The sequence below is a fragment of the Chiloscyllium punctatum genome, chromosome 52 (genome assembly GCF_047496795.1).
Source record: "Chiloscyllium punctatum isolate Juve2018m chromosome 52, sChiPun1.3, whole genome shotgun sequence".
In the NCBI taxonomy this organism is placed as follows: domain Eukaryota; kingdom Metazoa; phylum Chordata; class Chondrichthyes; order Orectolobiformes; family Hemiscylliidae; genus Chiloscyllium; species Chiloscyllium punctatum.
Genome location: NC_092790.1, coordinates 13,048,691 through 13,057,587, shown reverse-complemented (window position 1 = coordinate 13,057,587; position 8,897 = coordinate 13,048,691). Strand labels below are relative to the sequence as shown.

The 8,897-nt window shown below is 44.7% G+C and overlaps 1 protein-coding gene across 10 annotated transcripts in view; it reads right to left on the bottom strand.

Moving 5' to 3' along the window:
* Nucleotides 1-2,780: 2,780 nt before the first annotated feature.
* The window catches only part of LOC140470734 (histone H2B 7-like), a 192,504-nt gene continuing 186,387 nt past the window's right edge, over nt 2,781-8,897 (bottom strand). For 8 of the 10 annotated variants that reach the window (XR_011956641.1, XR_011956644.1, XR_011956646.1 and 5 more), the window contains 2 exons: nt 8,370-8,474; nt 4,687-6,648 (listed from right to left, as the gene is read on the bottom strand). The gene's annotated coding sequence lies outside the window, so the exon portion shown is untranslated. Of the gene's footprint in view, nt 3,325-4,686; nt 6,649-8,369; nt 8,475-8,897 lie in introns of those variants that run through there. The other 2 variants (XM_072566766.1, XM_072566767.1) reach the window with 2 other exon arrangements.

The following is an 8,897-nucleotide window of genomic DNA, read 5'->3' as shown; positions in this document are numbered from 1 at the left end:
AAAGATTTAGATGTGCATGTGCGATGCCAGGCTAGAGTCAGATTAAGTGGTCCTTGACGTTTCACTTGTATTTTCCTGCAGAAATAAGGGCTTGGTTAAGGTGAATAGCCAAGGTCTTTTCCGCAGAGTGGGGGAGTGCAAAACTAGAGGGCATTGATTTAAGATGAGAGGGGAAAGATTTAAAAGCGACCAGAGCGGTAACTTTTTCACACAGATGGAGGTGTATATTTGGAATGAGCTGCCAGAGGAAGTGGTGGGAGTGGATACAAATACCAACATCTAAAAGAGATTTGGAAAGTTACATGGATCGGAAAAGTTTGGATGGATGTGAGCCAAATGCAATCAAATGGGGCTAGTTTCGTTTGTGAGACCTGGTCAGCATGGACGCATCGGGCCGATGGGTCTATTTCCGTACTGTATGACCCTATGACTTGGACAGTTATATGAGAGAGTAAAGTTTTTGATTGGCATGGGTTCAGTCAGCTGAAGATCCTGTTTCTGTGCTGTAGACCTCTGACTCTACAATTCCTTGTTAAGCAATCCACCAGAGAAAGGTAGAAACTTAGACAATACGAGCTGGGGGAGGCTGATGGTAACACTAAAGATGTTCATAGCAGGGTGGGATTAGGGACACTGATGGTAAACCCCAGGATGTTGACAGTAGGGGAGGGGTGAGGACAGTGATGGTAACCCCCAGGATGTTGATAGTGGGGATGGGGACAGTGATGGTAACTGTTGAAGAAAACTGTTGAAGACTCCGAACTTGAGAACTGATTAGTTTATTCCAGGATATATCATGGATAATTCACCATCCTAACTGTGGCTCGGTGCTATTCAGATATACATCAGGATACTACAGGATTATATAGAGAAAGCAGGTAGGGGCTGATTGTTGATTACACAGTTTGGTACTAAATTAGAGGTTAGTCATTAGGGTCAAAACTAAGCACTCTGAAGGTGGACGAGGGAGATCCAGTAGGTGTAGTGTACCTTTCAGAAAGCTTTTGATAAAGTCCTACATAAGAGGTTAGTGAGCAAAATTAGGGCGCATACGGTATTGGGGGCAAAGTATTAACATGGATTGAAAGTTGGTTGGCTGACAGAAAACAAAGAGTCGTGATAAGCGGCTCCATTTTGGAATGGCAGGCAGTGACCAGTGGGGTACCGCAGGGATCAGTGCTGGGATTGCAGCTTTTTACAATATATATTAATGATATAGAAGATGGTATTAGTAATAACATTAGCAAATTTGCTGATGTTACTAAGTTGGGTGGCAGGGTGAAATGTGAGGAGGGTGTTAGGAGATTACAGGGTGACAGGTTAAGTGAGTGGTCAGATGCATGGCAGATGCAATTTAATGTGGATAAATATATGGTTATCCACTTTGGTGGCAAGAACAGGAAGGCAGATTACTACCTAAATGGAATCAGTTTAGGTAAAGGGGCAGTACAAAGAGATCTGGGTGTCCTTGTGCACCAGTCAATGAAGGTAAGCATGCAGGTACAGCAGGTAGTGAAGAAGGCTAATAGCACGCTGGCCTTCATAACAAGAGGGATTGAGTATAGAAGCAAAGAGGTTCTTCTGCAGCTGTACAGGGCCCTCTGAGACCACACCTGGAGTATTGTGTGCAGTTCTGGTCTCCAAATTTGAGGAAAGACATTCTGGCTATTGAGGGAGTGCAGGGTAGGTTCACGAGGTCAATTCCTGGAATGGCAGGACTACCTTACGTTGGAGTGACTGGGCTTATCTCCCCTTGAGTTTAGAAGACTGAGAGGGGATCTGATTAAGTCATATAAGATTATTAAAGGATTGGACACTCTGGAGGCAGGAAACATGTTTCCGCTGATGGGTGAGTGCTGAACCAGAGGACACAGCTTAAAAATATGGAGTAGACCATTTAGGACAGAGATGAGGAAAACTTCTTCACTCAGAGAGTGGTGGCTTTGTGGAATGCGCTGCCCCAGAGGGCAGTGGAGGCCCAGTCTCTGGATTCATTTAAGAAAGAGTTGGATAGAGCTCTCAAGGATAGTGGAAGCAAGGGTTATGGAGATAAGGCAGGAACAGGATACTGATTAAGGATGATCAGCCATGATCATATTGAATGGTGGTGCAGACTCGATGGGCAGAATGGCCTACTCCTGCACCTATTGTCTATTATGCATTCCACAAGTATTTACACAGATTGCTAACACTAAGCAGAGATGTCCCTAATTAGCTGAATGACCGTGAAGTGGCAATAACTCATAAAGGAAGTGGGACTAATTGACAAGTCACTGTCCACTTGACTCATTCTACAGCCTGCCCTGAACATTCATCAAAGTGGTAAAAACTCTAACTTGACACCTTAGGTAACGTGAAAGGTAGGCCTTATCTTCCTAAGAGTAAGGAATGCCTAGCCAGCAAAGTTCTGGGGACACAAAATGGTTTCTCAGCTGGATTTGGAAAATGGCTTCCAGGCAAACCATGTCAACTTTCCCAACAGTAACCCTCATGATGTTGAGAGTGGGAAGAGGGTGGGGGCAGTGATGGTAACCTTCAGGATGTTGATAGTGGAGTGGAGGTGGGGACAGTGATGGTAACCCTGAGGATGTTGATCATGGGAAGGGGGTGGGGACAGTGACAGTAACCCCCAGGATGTTGATAGTGCAGCGGGATAGGGACAGCGATGGTAACACCATTGAACATCGAGAGGCCATGGTTGGATGATGTCCCATTTGGCCATGCATAGTTAACACAAATCTTTCAAAGTGTAGATTTTACAACATAAAGGGACTTTGCGATGATGTGAAATCTCACTTGTTTTATTTCTCCTTTCCATCAATTATTATCCTGTCATTGAAGGTAACATTGTGACAAAAGAGACAATTTCAGCGTCCGATCGGTTATTTCCTCTTTGTCTTGTTTTGTTCCAGTTCCTGTTGCTAGGGTTTTCCTCACCCCCAGAGCCAATAACACAGAGTTTCTGATTGGGAGTTGTCTCATTCCAGAATGTGTTCTGAGCCGAGGTACTGGACCCTACTTTCAATGGTACTTTCAACAGAAAGCCTTAAACAATGCTAGTGGGAATTACAACTCTAGCTCAGACAGGACAGAATGCCATGGAATCCTTCCAGTCCCAATACCAAGGCCGGTACCAGTGTCTCGTGATCAACAGGGGTCCCAGTGAAATAATATTTAATGTGACCAGTAATGCCATCTGTCTCACGGTGCTAGGTAATCCATTCTTCATCCATGATCAGTGCTCGTTCTTCACTGGGGTGCAGCTGAAGACTGGACATGAACACCCAGAAAATTGCCTCAGACACTCAGCAGGTCTGGCAGCATCTGTGGAGAGAGACAGAATTAATGTCGCAAGTTATAAACACAGAAAGTGCTGGAAAACCTCAGCAGGTCGGCAGCAGCTGTATGTGAGAGAGAGACAGAGAGAGAGACCCTGCCACAATTGGACAGGGTGAGACCACACGCTGGAGACCTGTGTGCAGTTTGGCGTTTCCTTATCTGAGGAAGGACATTGTGCCTATGGAAGGAGTACATCAAAGGTTACCCAGAGAGATTCCTGGGATAGCAGGATTGACGGGTGGAGAGAGACTGGATCGGTTAGGACGATATTCACTGGAGTTGAGAAGAATTAAGAGGGAATCTCATAGAAATCTATTAAATTTGAACAAGGCCAAGACCGAGTAAACACAGGGAGGGTGTTCCCAGTGCCAGGCGGAGAGTCCAGAACCAGGGGGTCACAGTCTAAAGGAGACGTGACAAGACTGAGATGGGAGAAATGTCTTCACCCAGAGAGTGGGGAGCCTATGGAATTCTCTGCCACAGAAAACAGTTAGGGCTAGAATACTGAATGTTGTTCAGGAAGAAGTTAGGTGGAGTTCTTTGGGGCGAAAGGGAGAGCACGGGGAAGCACAGGACGAAGTTGGGTGATCAGTCATGATCCCATTGAATGGGCGGAGCAGGCTGGAGGGGCTGAATGGCCTCCTCCCGATGATATTTTCAATGTTTCTCTGTGAATGGCCCAGTTGCCGCTGACAGGTGGATGACACAGGGAAGTTTTGCCTCGATATATCTCATCAGTGAAAATGAGGGACAATAATTTCCAGTCAACGATTTAGAGAGGGTGGATGCAGAGTGATCTTTTGAGTTTAGCATCGAATAGTCAGACTTGGATTGGTGGGATGTTGTTATTGAGAGAGGCTGCACAGAAACAGTGATGTCATTGCAATGGTGAGAGTTTGGAATGACATTCACAGACACAAGGGTTTCCCTCCAAATGGACGGGTGTTGGCAGGGGGTCAGGGCAACAGGGAACAGGGAACAGGAAACACAGGAGTTGATGTTTGCTGAAGGAATGATGTTATTGACAAGAAATCCCTCTCTGAATCCAGCACAGGAACACAGCGCTGAGATGACAGTACTGATTGTCCCAATGTTTCTGATCCTTTCTCTCATCACATTGCTTCCAATTAAACTCCAGAACAGAAAACAAGGTAGGTGAGACACTCCGACAGGTAACACTGGTGATCCTGCTCCACTTGGGTTTCAAACTAATGTTGCTCACATAGAGCGTATGAGGGTGTGTTTATGAGAGAGTATAAGTGGGAGGGTGTTTGGGTGACAGTATGAAGGTGTGCATGTGTGTGTGTGTGTGTGAGAGAGAGACACACACATACACACATTCTCATTGACACTCACACATACTTTTACATGCACGCACATACTCACTCACTTCTGCAGTGCACCTTGTCAGCAACACTTGAGAAGCCGAACACCATCCAGGGACAACACAGCCCCTGCTTGATTGGGACCACACCATCCACTCTCTCCACCACCCGTGCTCAGTAGCAGCAGTGTGTACCATCAGAGATTCACTGCAGACATTCACCAAAGGTTCTCAGGTAGCACCTTCCAAACCCACAACCACTTCCACCTCGAAGGGCAAGGACAGCAGATACATGAGAATACCACCTCCTGCAAGTTTCCCCCTCAGCCACTCACCATCCCAACTTGGAAATATATTAGCTGTTCATTTAGTGTTGCTGGGTCAACATCCTGGAATTCCCTCTCTAATGGTATTGTGGGTCTACCTACAGCACAGGGACTGCAGTGGTTCAAGAAGGCAGCTCACTACCTCCTTCTCAAGGGGCCGAGGGATGGATAATAAATTCACGGCCCAGCCAGTGATTTTTCACCATCCACAAGTTAATTTAAAAACAAATAATAAAACACGGTGTGGGAACGTGCTTTGTGAGGATGTGGGCAGGCTGAACAAGTGGCAGATGAAATTACTTGGGGAGATAAACAATGTATTGTGTTGTGTTCAGAGGAATGATCAGCCCAGATATAAACTAAAGATTAAAATTGGAATAATTGTTGCTTGCGCATCAGTCAAAGAATCCAGATTCATTTGCTAGCAGGTGAAGCTGAATATTTACAGTAAAACTTTCCCATGTTCTTTCTCTCTTCTTTTCTCCAGCTGATTCTTCCAACAGTTCCCGGTGACACAGGTAAGTTCTTGAGGTGGTTAGCAACTTTGAACAGTATTCAAACACTGTCCGAATGGTCTAAAAATCACTCTGGGGTGCAAACCCAGCAATTTTACATTTGTTAGACAAATTGGAGCAAATGGACCCATTGTGTCTGACTCGTTTGCAAATCTAAAGCACAACAGTTCAAATCGAGGACACAATCTCAATTTCCGTTAGACACTGAACTGAACGTTGGTCAGTCCCAGTAGTGGTGAGGGTATCCATTGTAGTCGGAAGAAGAATTGAAAAAGGCAATTTGTCACCTGAATGGGAGAAAAAGTTCAAATTGTTTTGGTGCAAAGGGATGAGGATGTTCTTGTGCATGAATCTCAAAGTAGTGTACAGCTAGAGCGGGTCATAAAGGAGAGCATTTATTGCGAAAGGAATGGAGTATGAAACTAGGGAAGTGTTACTGCAACTGGACAATGTGGGTTTCCACATCCGGACTTCTGCAGATAGTTCTGGTCCCCTTACTTGAGGAGGGATGTAGTTGAATTGGGGGGACTTCAGAGGAGATTCACTGAATTGATTGACAAGATGAAAGGTTCGTCTTATGAGAACAGACTGGTACAATATTGATCTCTTTACTTGAGGACAGAGGTAGGTCAGAAGTAGTTCACTCGATCATTTCCAGAGATGGAGGGTTTGTCTTAGATGAGAGATTGAACAGTTCCTCTGGAGTTTGGAAGAGAGGAGATCTAACTGAGGGTTTTAAGATGTTAAAGGGAATATTGGCAAAGGAGATGGAGAGAGGATCTTTGCTCATGCGTGAGAATCTAGAATGAGAGGTTATCATTTCAGGATGTGGGACTGGGCAGATTGAAAACAGAGATGAGGAGGAATGAATTCTCTCAAATGAGGAGGGTATCGTACTTCAATGGGAACACCCCACTCCATTTCCTACCACCCAACTCACTGCATCAATTGGAGGAGGAGACAGACAGATTGTTCGTTAGTGATGGGTCAAAGGGAATGTTTCCAGGAAAGTGGAGTTGAGGCTGAGATGGGATCAGCTGCGATCGTATGGAATAGTGGAGCAGGTTCCTGATGGGCCAAATGGACTCAACCTGATCCGAGCCTGCATGTTCTTGTTTGTTCGTAGCAAGGAAATGAATCAAATCTACTAGGAGGGAGAAAACAAAATTTGACTTAACAAAATAGGTTTTAATAGGTGAACATTCAAATAGAGACAACAGTGATTCAACATAAGTTTGGTGAAAGAAATAGAAAGACAATACAAAGTAGGGGGGTAAAATTCTAAAGGGGGTGCAGGAACAGAGGGGGCTGGGGTTATATGTTCACAGATCAGTGAAGGTGGCATAACGGGGAGAGCAGTTAATACAACACAAAACATCCTCTGCTTTATTAGAAGGGGTTTAAGAATCAAAGAACAGGAGGTGATGTTGAACTTGTATAAGATACTGGTGGACCTCAGCTGGAGTGTCAGTGAGAGACAGAGTGATAACTGGTAGGTGGTAGTTTAACCTGAGTGTTACCATGTGTCTCACAAGGGGAGGAGTGGAGAAGGACTGTCCTTCATGGTGACCTCAGGCAGTGAGAGATTCAAACCCACGCTGTTGATGTTACTCCACATTGCAAACCAGCCATCCAGCCAATTGAGCTAACCCAACACCCAAAACAAAATAGACAGCAGAAAAGAAATTAATTCCAATGACAGCACAAACATTGAATGGGGAAGATTAGATCATATTGGAGATAAGCCTTTGATCTGATGGGTATTTCTTTGTATGTGTGTAACACCTCACCTTCACAAGTAACAGTAGTTGAATTTAGAAATACATTTGACAAAGGGAGTTGGCCTTCTATTACCCAGGCTGGTTCTGTTCTGTTCTGGACACGTTATTGAAGGAAGGCTGTTCAGACGCTGCAGACAGTGTAAAGGAGATTTATGAGAATGATACCAACAATGAGGGATTTCAGATAGAGGGAAAGGTTCAGGAGATTGAGCTTATTCTCTTTCAAGCAGAGAAGATGAAATGTTGACCTTATTGAGATGTTGAAAGTTATCGACAATTCTGACGGGGGAAAGAATGTTGTTGTTTCTCACTCATTGGTCAATTAGTAATTGGCTGGTCAGAATTTCAAGATTCAGTGAGAGAGTGAGATGAGGAGAAACTTATTTGGATTGTTGGGTTTGGAATGTGCTGCTTTAGGGTGTGGTGGAGGCAGATTTCATAGGAGGCTCGAAAAGACAGCTGGATACAAATTTGAAAGGGATGATGGTAGAGGGCTACGGAGATAGGGCTAGAGAGTGGGACTAGCTGGATGGCCCCTTCAGGAGCTGGTACAGACATGAATGGCCTCCAACTGTGCAGTAACATTTTGTGATTCTGTGAATGTAGAAGTTCTGACCACATTCTGGACAATTCCAAGAGGTCATTCCTTGGGACCATGGCTCAGTGACCTTGTTGCCAGGGGTTTTCATACGTGAACAGCAGCAAATTGTTGTCGTGAGCGGGATTGGAACTTGGTTGGGTCATGGTCTGGACATATTTCATTTCAAGGGAGGTGATGGGAAATTGAGTCAATTCGATTGAATGGTGAGTATGAATCTGTGAGCTGTTGATCTTACACCGTCACGTATTGGAATCTGTCTGATTGGGAAGATCCGCAAAAACAAATCTCTTCCTGGAAAGATGGGAGGGAAGTTTGGGTTGTTTCCTTTACAACAGAGAAGGTTGATGAGGGAGGCAGACATGACAGAGGTGTGTAAGATTGGTAGTGTTTCGGGCAAAAAACCCTAGGGTTTCAGGTACACAATTCTTTGCATTTTGTGTCACAGGTAAACAGGGCGTTTGAGAAGGTGTTTAGATCACTTGCCTCCATTGTTCACACAATTGAGTATCGGAGTTCGGACACCCAGTTGTGGTTGTACAGGACACTCGTGAAGCGTGTTCTGGTGTATTGTGTCCAGTTCTGGTTGCCCTGTTGGAAGAAGGACATTATTAAGTTGGAGAGGATTCAGAAAAGGTATACCAGAATGTTGTTGGGAATGGAGCATCTGAGTTTTAAGGACTGGGACTATTTTCACTGGAGGGTAGAAGTTTGAGGGATATAGAAGTTTATGAAATCATGATAGTCATCGATGAGGTGAATGGCAGGTGTCTTTTCCCGAGGGTGGGGGAACTTCAACACCAGGTGACACATTTTTCAGGTGAGAGGAGAAACATTTTTAAAAATGACATGGGGGCAACATTTTATTGACGGAGAGTGGTTCATGTGTGGATTGAACTTTTAGAGGAAGTGGCAGGTATGAGGTCCGTTACAGTGTTTAAAAGACATTTAAGTAAGTCCAAGAATAGGAAGGGTTTGGAGGGATATGGGCCAAGTGCAAGCAAGTGGGACTAG